The following is an 8,656-nucleotide window of genomic DNA, read 5'->3' as shown; positions in this document are numbered from 1 at the left end:
GTGTATTGCATATAGCTTTCACAGAAGTTCCTTCATCCATTCTACATCCTTCAGCTACTTCATACAAAATACCTAATAGTGCCAGTTACAAGCACCTGTAATTCATAGGTGATTTCATTAGGAAGCCAAAGAGACTGTCTTTTTTCACAAAGTGCAAGTTTGACCCCACAGCATTTACTTCACTGCAGGCTGTATGAGTGCAGATGGTTTGGATGGACTCCAAGCAATAGCCTAAAAGCTGAGATATGTTCTCAGTGAGTGAGTAGGAAAACACAACAGCTGCTGGTATATCTTTGTTTTGTTTTACCCAGTATCATCTGGTATGGCATCCTGTCACTCCAATAACACATCTTGCAAGGGACCTTTTACATCATGCTTTGTGTGATAATTTTTCCAGATTTGCAATGCACACTCCAAGGCAATATGTAACTCTGAGATCACTGCAAGGTAGAAAACATCTGACAAATATCAATGCTATTTTTGATGATAGTACACATGACACAGTTCATTTATCTCAGTAGGTAAATAATAATAAACACTAACATAGTATTTTTGTGATTTTCAATACCTATTGCATTTTATGCTTTCTAATATATCACTTTACCTGAGAAATGAGATTTGGAGGTATTGGAAATCTACGAAAAATGGTAGCTTTGGTGTATCATGAGCCTGACTTTTTAATTTGAAATGTGAGCTAAGTGAGCATTGTTCTACTTTCTTTCTTGTACCTGGGATGATCCCCACTGAATTCTGCAGAATTGTATGTTATTGTCACTGTAGCACACAACATTTCAGTGAACATCAAAGAGCAGGTATACAGTCCAGGGAAAGCAAGCTTGTAGTATTGACATACACATGCTTCTAGATTGAGAGCCAAAAATGACAGGGGATCACCTGGGAGTTACTTGTACAATATTTCACTCATATGAAAATTACCAAAGAGGAAAGTTCCACTTTTTTTTTTTCTTTTTTTTTTTTTCCTAAAGCCTCTAAAATACTTTCCTATGGTTTGTTTTTCTGCAGGTTTTTATTCTCCTAAAGTACTGAAGACAACCACAATAAAATTTAAATTGGTATTGCTTCACATTGTACGTGCCTTCACATCACTGCATCCTTCAGTCTTGGCTGCTCAAAACCAGTTAGGAACATAAATCATATTGATTTCAGAGAAACATGGGCACTGAAATAATTTAGCAAGTCTGGACCTCAGTACCTTTTCAGCAATGCTGTTTAAAATGCATGGAAAAGGGTGGAAAAGGCCACAACAAAAACTAGAATCTCAGATGGTTTAAATGAGCAGTGCTAAAGTGTTGTCAGTTCACTTACAACAAAAGAAAATGTGATCCTTTGAACATGAACTGAGTCTTCAACACTAAGCAGAACTTACTGCTTTCACTACACAGGGTAACAGCAAAAAAGCCACAGAGGAGGAGTTGGGGAAAAAAATCTTTTTTTCAAGCATACTCCATTATAAGAAAACAAGTCTCATAGTATTGGTTGCTCTCATTAACTGTTTCCAAACAAATATATGCAATTAGAACACTAATGACCTGTCATTTTTTACAAAGTCTGATTCTTTATCCCATTGTATTTGTACCAGACACTTAAACTTTTAAAAATGCTTCTCAAAACAGCATTTAAAAATATGGGGTCTCTATGGAAAGTTTAAAACACTATAACTGGTGAAACAGTAAACTATTATTTATCACTCATCCTACATGTTGAGAAAAAAGTATAAATTATATTTAATCAGAAAGCAGACCATACTTGTGAGTGAGACAACAAATAATACTTAAAAAAAAAATCACACAATCCTATTCCATTGTTTCCTCTTTTCCCCACAAAAGAAACAGCTTCAATTATACCACACGACCAAAAGTTTGTTTTCTGTTTTTTTCAAATGTAATGAGTTTAAATAACAATTTTGTTGGCTTCCAGTTAGCATCTAAAAACCTATTTCAGTGAGGACCCTAGGATTAAATTGTAAATTAGTAGCTAAACAGTTCACAGTGCTTGTCTGGGAAAGGGTGATCTTCAGTAATTATTTTTTTGTCCCTAGGAGACAGTATGTGTAGAGCTCCTGGTCCAGAAGGAATGCAGCCTTCTGCAGACTTCACGGGTTTTAAAATGAGCTAATGCATAATAGATAATTCAGCGGACATGCTTTAGAAGTGAGATTTGCACTACAAAATGTTTTGCAAATTCATTTTTTACTAGGGTGGGTATTTTTTTGTCATGGCACTTTCATAAGCAATGATGCATATCATTCCAGAGCTTTTCCTCCGGACCACCTTATTTTCTCTCTCTTCCTGTCCACAGCGTCTCCTCCCAGGCCACAGGCACTCTCAGTTTCTGGATCACTCCCATTTTTCCCAGTCATTGTGTCCATGTGGCAACTACCACTCTTGCCAGCCCAGCCTGCCTTGAAGTCCCTCTCCCACCACTTTTGGAGCAGTAGTATCTGGTGGTATCACCACTAGCAGGACTCACATATGTTGGTTCAGTGTTGCTGTGGCTTTTGAGTTTTGGCAAAACAGCATCCATGGTGGGATCATGCCAGCAACAAAATGCCCTGCATTCAGGTAGATCCATACAAGAAGAGAAATGCCGTGTCTGAGGAGATTATATCAGGTCTAAAGGTATATATGGATACACACACACACTTTTATGTAAAATAATGATAAACAACCATTTAAGTAAGAAAGTTAATTTTATGGCCAGATATCCCAGTTAGCCAGATCCATACTTGTTTTGAAAATGACTGAGTTCTTCACCTTCATTAGATTAACTGTCCCTCTAGTGAATGATGAAATTCAGTCCTATGTCACAAGAAATATGAGTTAAAACTCAGCTCCCAAATTAAGCGTACATCAAGCTGATAGATACCATCATAGATAACCCACACAAGAATTGCATTTCTCTGACATGAGTAACTCTAAGTTTTTGTCAGTAAATGTGAGAACTGTCCTGAAAAAAATATTATAGCTTATCTCTAACTTTTATGTGGTTGACTATCAATTGTTTTCAGCTGTTCTTCCGTATCTAGAATATATATCAACTTTGAATAGGTGAGTGAAACTTCAGTCCTAGTGATATAATAGAAAAAAAGAGACGATATTTATGTTCCTCTTGAAGTCTAAGAATGAGGATATTTTTTTCTTTTTGTCTTGCAGGTTCAGGCACAACTACCTTCTCAGCTTCACTAATTAATCTTGTCCCAGCTGCTGGCTCCACAGGTGATGAGACTCTCCACTTGTCACCTAGGAAATACAGCTTCTGTAATAGAGAAAGGTTTCCATCTGTGAGTCTTAAAACCTCTATTTAAAGGTTTAAAAAAAGTTCTGGGGACCTTGGCCATGTAATTGAAAAATATTGGAACTTTTAAATTTTGAAGTATGAACTACTAAAAGCATATTTTTTTTTATCAGCTACATTTTCAAACCAAGGTAGCAACAGCTGCTTGATAAATAACGCGTGCCATGTAGTCAGTTACCTGTAGCATCAGTTTTCAGCTCACAAACTGTCCAGCTTCCTGGAAAAAAAAAATAAAAAATTTCCTTGCTATGTCCTAATTGAACAGTATGTAATGAAAATGGCTGCATTACTAGACATATGTTATTTTTCCTACAGCAACCAGAGGGAATGCTCTCTTCAGGGAAATACTGTAAGGATTTTTTGCTACAATTATGGTGAAAAGAGAGAGTATGTGGGGATTTGCACCCAGCAGAACGAGTTGATGATGAAGCTCAAATAAGCCTTTGTGACATTTTACAGTATCAATGAGATGTTTTCATTTATCTTCCACCTACACTGTTCATTAGGAATTGATTTTAGCAAACATAACTTGAGAAAGCAGTCTGAATTGCCTGCAGTTAGAGTGAGAAGTATTGTTGGAGTTTATTATAAGCAGACCATAAGGTCAGCATGTTTATTCCATCAGCCGCTCACTTTGATCAGGGACGTTAACACAATTTGCCTGAATCTCTGAAGACCTGACAGTGACAGGGCTGCTGGTGGGTGGTGACAGCTGTTTATTACACTGCCCATAGCTGCAACCCTCAAATAGGTGCTTCTCCCTCCCAGATTGTAGCTGTCCCTGTCCTCACCTCGCAAGTTGGTTCTCATGTCCACTCCAAATTGCTGTAGCCCCCTCTTTGTTCCTACCACTCTGGGACAGGGAGCTGAGGGTGCTGTAATATCACGAGTGACTGCCTGGCTTTGTCTTTCTGCTTTAGCACTGCTTTGCGGTTTGTTTTAGTCAGCTAAACTCCTGCACGCCCAGGCAGAATCAAACCAAGGAGGAAATGGGAACTGTTATTCTTGGGTAGAGTTGTAGTTTTTCAGTTCTGAAAACAGGGTTTTTTTTTTGAAGCTAGCTAGGATAATTTGAGGAAAAATGGAGAAACTTTATAGAAGCCACAGGAAGAAGTCCAAGGTAGTCAAGAGCAGCTCAATGACTGATACAAATGAGTCTACAGTTGCTGTGTAGACAACCTGACATTTGCTTGGAGGTCTACGAAGACACCATGCTGTTGTCTATGCTAATAGATACAAAAGTATATGGGATGTTCTTGGACCCTGAAGAAAAAGGCAGAGCGCCTTTGGCAATCTCCCCCTACAGCCTCCAGGACAAGGTGACCTTGTAAATTCAGCTGGCTGGAAGGGGTCCTTGGGGCAGACACACCCCAGATGATGCCTTGGTATCACCAAAAGTATGCCAGGATTCATGCTGATAATTATGCAGAATGAATGGTCACATACCAAGACTTGAGCCCATGCTCCTTTCGTATTAAGTTTATAAGTGTGAGTGTAGTCGGTAATTCTGGCATGGGGTCCTTGACACAGAGATGTTGGGATAAGAACTGATAGTTTCTTGGAATACTAAAGGTGGAAGAGTGCTGAAAATATTATTTTGTTCCTTCTTGTGCCCCACACAAATTTGCTTTCAGGAACAAGATATTTGGTGATGTCAGCACCCCTAAAAAGTATAGAAGGTATAATCTCGAACTTTCCTCTCATATTTCAATTTCTGAACTATCAATTCTTGTTGCTTTCCTTCTTTAACTGGTGTAAGTTCTTGTCAAATTGCAGTACCCAAAATTGTCTGCAGCATTCCAGCTGAAGTCTTATCAGTGCTGAGCAGAGAAGAATCATGTCAGTCATTTTTTAAACTACATTAATATTTATGCATTCAAGTAGATTTCCTGCCTTTCTCACAAGTGTAAAAACATTGACTCCTATTTAATTTCCTATTCAGACCCTTAGATCTCTTTCTGTAGACCTGACAACCCACCATTTAACCCTTGACCTGTTTTTGTGTGGTAAATTTTTCTTTTCTAGGCGAGGTATCTTCCTCTTGACCATCTTGAGTAGTATAGTAGTATACAAATTTTTTAAAGCAAATTACCAAGATCAGTTTGAATTCTAACTCTGTTCTTCAATGTAGAGAACTTCTTAAAAATGCACTCAGAGAGCAGTTATCAATGGATCATTGTTAAAATCAAAAGAGCTATTGAGTATGAAACTACAAGTAAGGCTGGGTCTGTTAAATGTTTACAGTAGTTAATATAGATAATAAAAACACAGGTGATAGAAAAAACACTTTTAAACTCACCCTACCCATATATTAATACAGAACATATTTCCTTATTTGCTTACAGTAACATATGCAGTTCTCCTGCCCATGAGCCCTCATACTTTGTTTTCTGTTGAAACTAGATCAGTTCAGTACTTCTAAATGGTCAGTTTTATTATTTATTTCAGATTTTTTCTGGGGAATTAAAGTTAAGTTTACTTGTATGCATAATTTCCTAGATTCTCCTTTGGTTATGCTTTTTTCTTGTTCGCAAAAGGATACCAGATAAACAATTGTGTTTTCTACTCCAGAACAAGACTGATCAGTGAAAAAGCTCATCAAGCATAAGAATTAACTTTAAATTAATGAAAATCTAATGGGTGAACAATCTACCCCAGTTCAGTTAGGATTAGTTTTAAACACAGGCAGCAATTGAACCAAAAATAAGATAGAAGGATGGGTTTTTTTTCTCTATCTCAAAAATATTCCCAAATATGAAAGAGAAACACAAACTCTGTGCCTGTTGTATGTGACTGATATAGATGATTTACAATACAATACTGCTACAAAGCAAAATCCAGTTCCCTTTCTCAAAATCAGGAATTCAAAATATCCTGAGAAATTAACCAAAATTCTGGATTCTGAATGAAAATTATAAAATAGCATGAAATATATTGTCAAAAGATGCATAAGCAGTAATTTTAAATCGTGCCAGATCTTCCAGATACATGGGAGAACAGATTGTAGGTACAGGCATTTTAGAAGAATTGATCATACTACATTTGAAAAGCTTCATAAAAATAGAAGAAAGTAGAACCTATAGGACACTGTTACTCTAAGAGCATAGCTTAAATGTGGTACTTGCAAAATAACACTGTTCTTAATGAAAAGCACAAGTTGAAGATTCTGTGGAGAAAATAGCAATAAACCTCACAGAATAATACCCCATTGGCTTAACAAGTGCGCCCAAAGGAACACTGGCCAAGCTAACTGAAATTAAGGCAACCATTAAACCTTTTTTTCTAGTATAATGTATTACTCCCAGATAAACAGAGCTCTTACCAATGACATCAACTGCAAATTAGAGCTCTCTCTTTTTATATCGTGACTGTAAAACCTATTTATAAATAAATAAATAAATAAATAAATAAATAAATAAATAAATAAATACATTCTGCTGCTTCTCCTTATTTATTTATTTGATATTCCAGGAAAGGCAAATCTTCATGGCTAGGTGGGTATCAGATCCATGGGAGTAAAACAGTACATTAATTAAAAGCTAATTGGTATGTTTCTACCTTTCCTTTAAAACTTACATCATGACATTTCTCAGATATTCTACAGACATATCTGGCCTATTGAAAAAAGTTATCACATAGTGACAGACAAACCTCACAAGGGTGATGTGTCCAGTTCTTATCAATTCTCCTGTTAGACTTGAATTTCTTCCACCCAACCTCATTACAGAAGTATTTTTAATTAACAAGAATAGAACAAATAAAAAGGTATTCCCTAGTACAAAAACATGCTGGAAAGTGAAAAGAGCAATTATATACTAAAAAATCAGGTTAATATTTTAAATCAATCAGCATGTAAACAAGCATACCTGTTGACAGTGAGGGAATGAGACAAGCACAATTTGACCAGATGATAATATTTTAGCAGCAGAAATGATTGGATTATTTTATACACTCACAGGATGGGCAGATGTTGGAGAAGTGAATACACAGGAAAAATAGCAGAAGCGTATTTGTAAAGGAATAATTTAAGCTTCATAGACTGTTTCCTCCTCCCATACTGAACCTTTAAACCTCTTACAGGCTGAAAGGAGAATATAACGTGTGTACACTGTCAAAGCATAATGAAAAACAGCTTAGGCTGACAGGTGAGAGGGGGCAGGGGGAGCCTTTTCAGATGCGTATACAGAGATTACTGTGGCTACAAAAGGGTGGGGAATGACAAGCACCAGCAAGTAGTAGAAACTGTGAGAACCTGTAGGAATTTTCCACTCAAAAGTGCTGGGAAATGTGGTTAATTAATCCTGATAGTTTCTTATTTTCACAAATAAGGACTTCAATTTTTTTTTCGTTTGCCAAACCAAAAGCACTTTTTTCTAGATTCTTTATGCTCCACAAGAGATTGTGAGCCTCAAGTGTTATTTGACCACTGACGATATTGATCATTGGTCAGTTTTACAGCACAATAAGGCAGAAACAGCACTAAATATTGCTTCTAGTGAAATAGATGAATAAATTAAGAAAAAAACAAAGATATGAATAGTAAAAATTTTCAGAAACCTTGCACTTGGAGATTCGATTCCTCCCATAGCACTTCACTTTGCAAATCACTTTGTGGTCCTGAAACTTTCTCTTAAACATTATCCGTCTTTTCCTTGCCTACCCTATTGGCACAAGGAGGTGGAAGGATGAGAGGAAATTACCAGAAAAATCTAAAGGTTGTTTTTTAGAGATCCAAGGGAGTAATTACAAAAGGAAAAGAGGAAGCATGGAAATAATCACCTTCCACCCACTGCTCACTACTCTTGTGAGCAGTTTCTTACCAGCCTTAGCAAAGCTGCCTGTAGGGAGGGAAAGCATTAGGTGTTGGGCACTCAGTGTTCTCCACCATACCTCTCTCTCTTCTATTATCTGGAGCACAGAAAACAAGCAATATTCTCTCTAGTACACATAAGATATGTGCATCTTAAGGGATTTTTTTTTTTTTTGTGATAGCTCTGCCTAAAAGCATAAACACATTTAGGATATTCCTTTGATATTCCCTTGGAGCTTTTCAATGACCAATTTCACATTTGGTAGTTTACCATTGGAAATGAGAACGGCACATACTCAGTAAAATGTTAAAATAGCTCTCCATTATTTCAGGTCCGACACTGACATAGAAATTGTAGTAACACATTAAAACAATCCATTAATTATTGTTTATTCAGTGACAATTCTATCGTGGAATACATAACAGAGTTTGAATTTGCCATTAGCACTTTTCCCCAGTTCAGGTATCATTGAGAATATAAAAATACAGATGGGATTACACTTTGGCCTTTGCAAATACTAAATATTTTCC

At 36.6% G+C, this 8,656-nt stretch overlaps 1 long non-coding RNA gene across 1 annotated transcript; it reads right to left on the bottom strand.

Annotated features, from left to right (window-relative positions):
- Nucleotides 1-3,143: 3,143 nt before the first annotated feature.
- On the bottom strand, nucleotides 3,144-7,315 carry LOC135579094 (uncharacterized). The gene is made up of 3 exons (XR_010471520.1): nucleotides 7,182-7,315; nucleotides 3,494-3,532; nucleotides 3,144-3,276 (listed from the first exon to the last, which is right to left on the bottom strand). It is a non-coding gene; the product is annotated as an uncharacterized LOC135579094 (long non-coding RNA).
- Between the last annotated feature and the right edge of the window lie 1,341 nt (nucleotides 7,316-8,656).

The sequence above is a fragment of the Columba livia genome, chromosome 3 (genome assembly GCF_036013475.1).
Source record: "Columba livia isolate bColLiv1 breed racing homer chromosome 3, bColLiv1.pat.W.v2, whole genome shotgun sequence".
Classification (NCBI taxonomy): domain Eukaryota; kingdom Metazoa; phylum Chordata; class Aves; order Columbiformes; family Columbidae; genus Columba; species Columba livia.
This window is presented reverse-complemented; position numbering and strand designations above follow the sequence as displayed.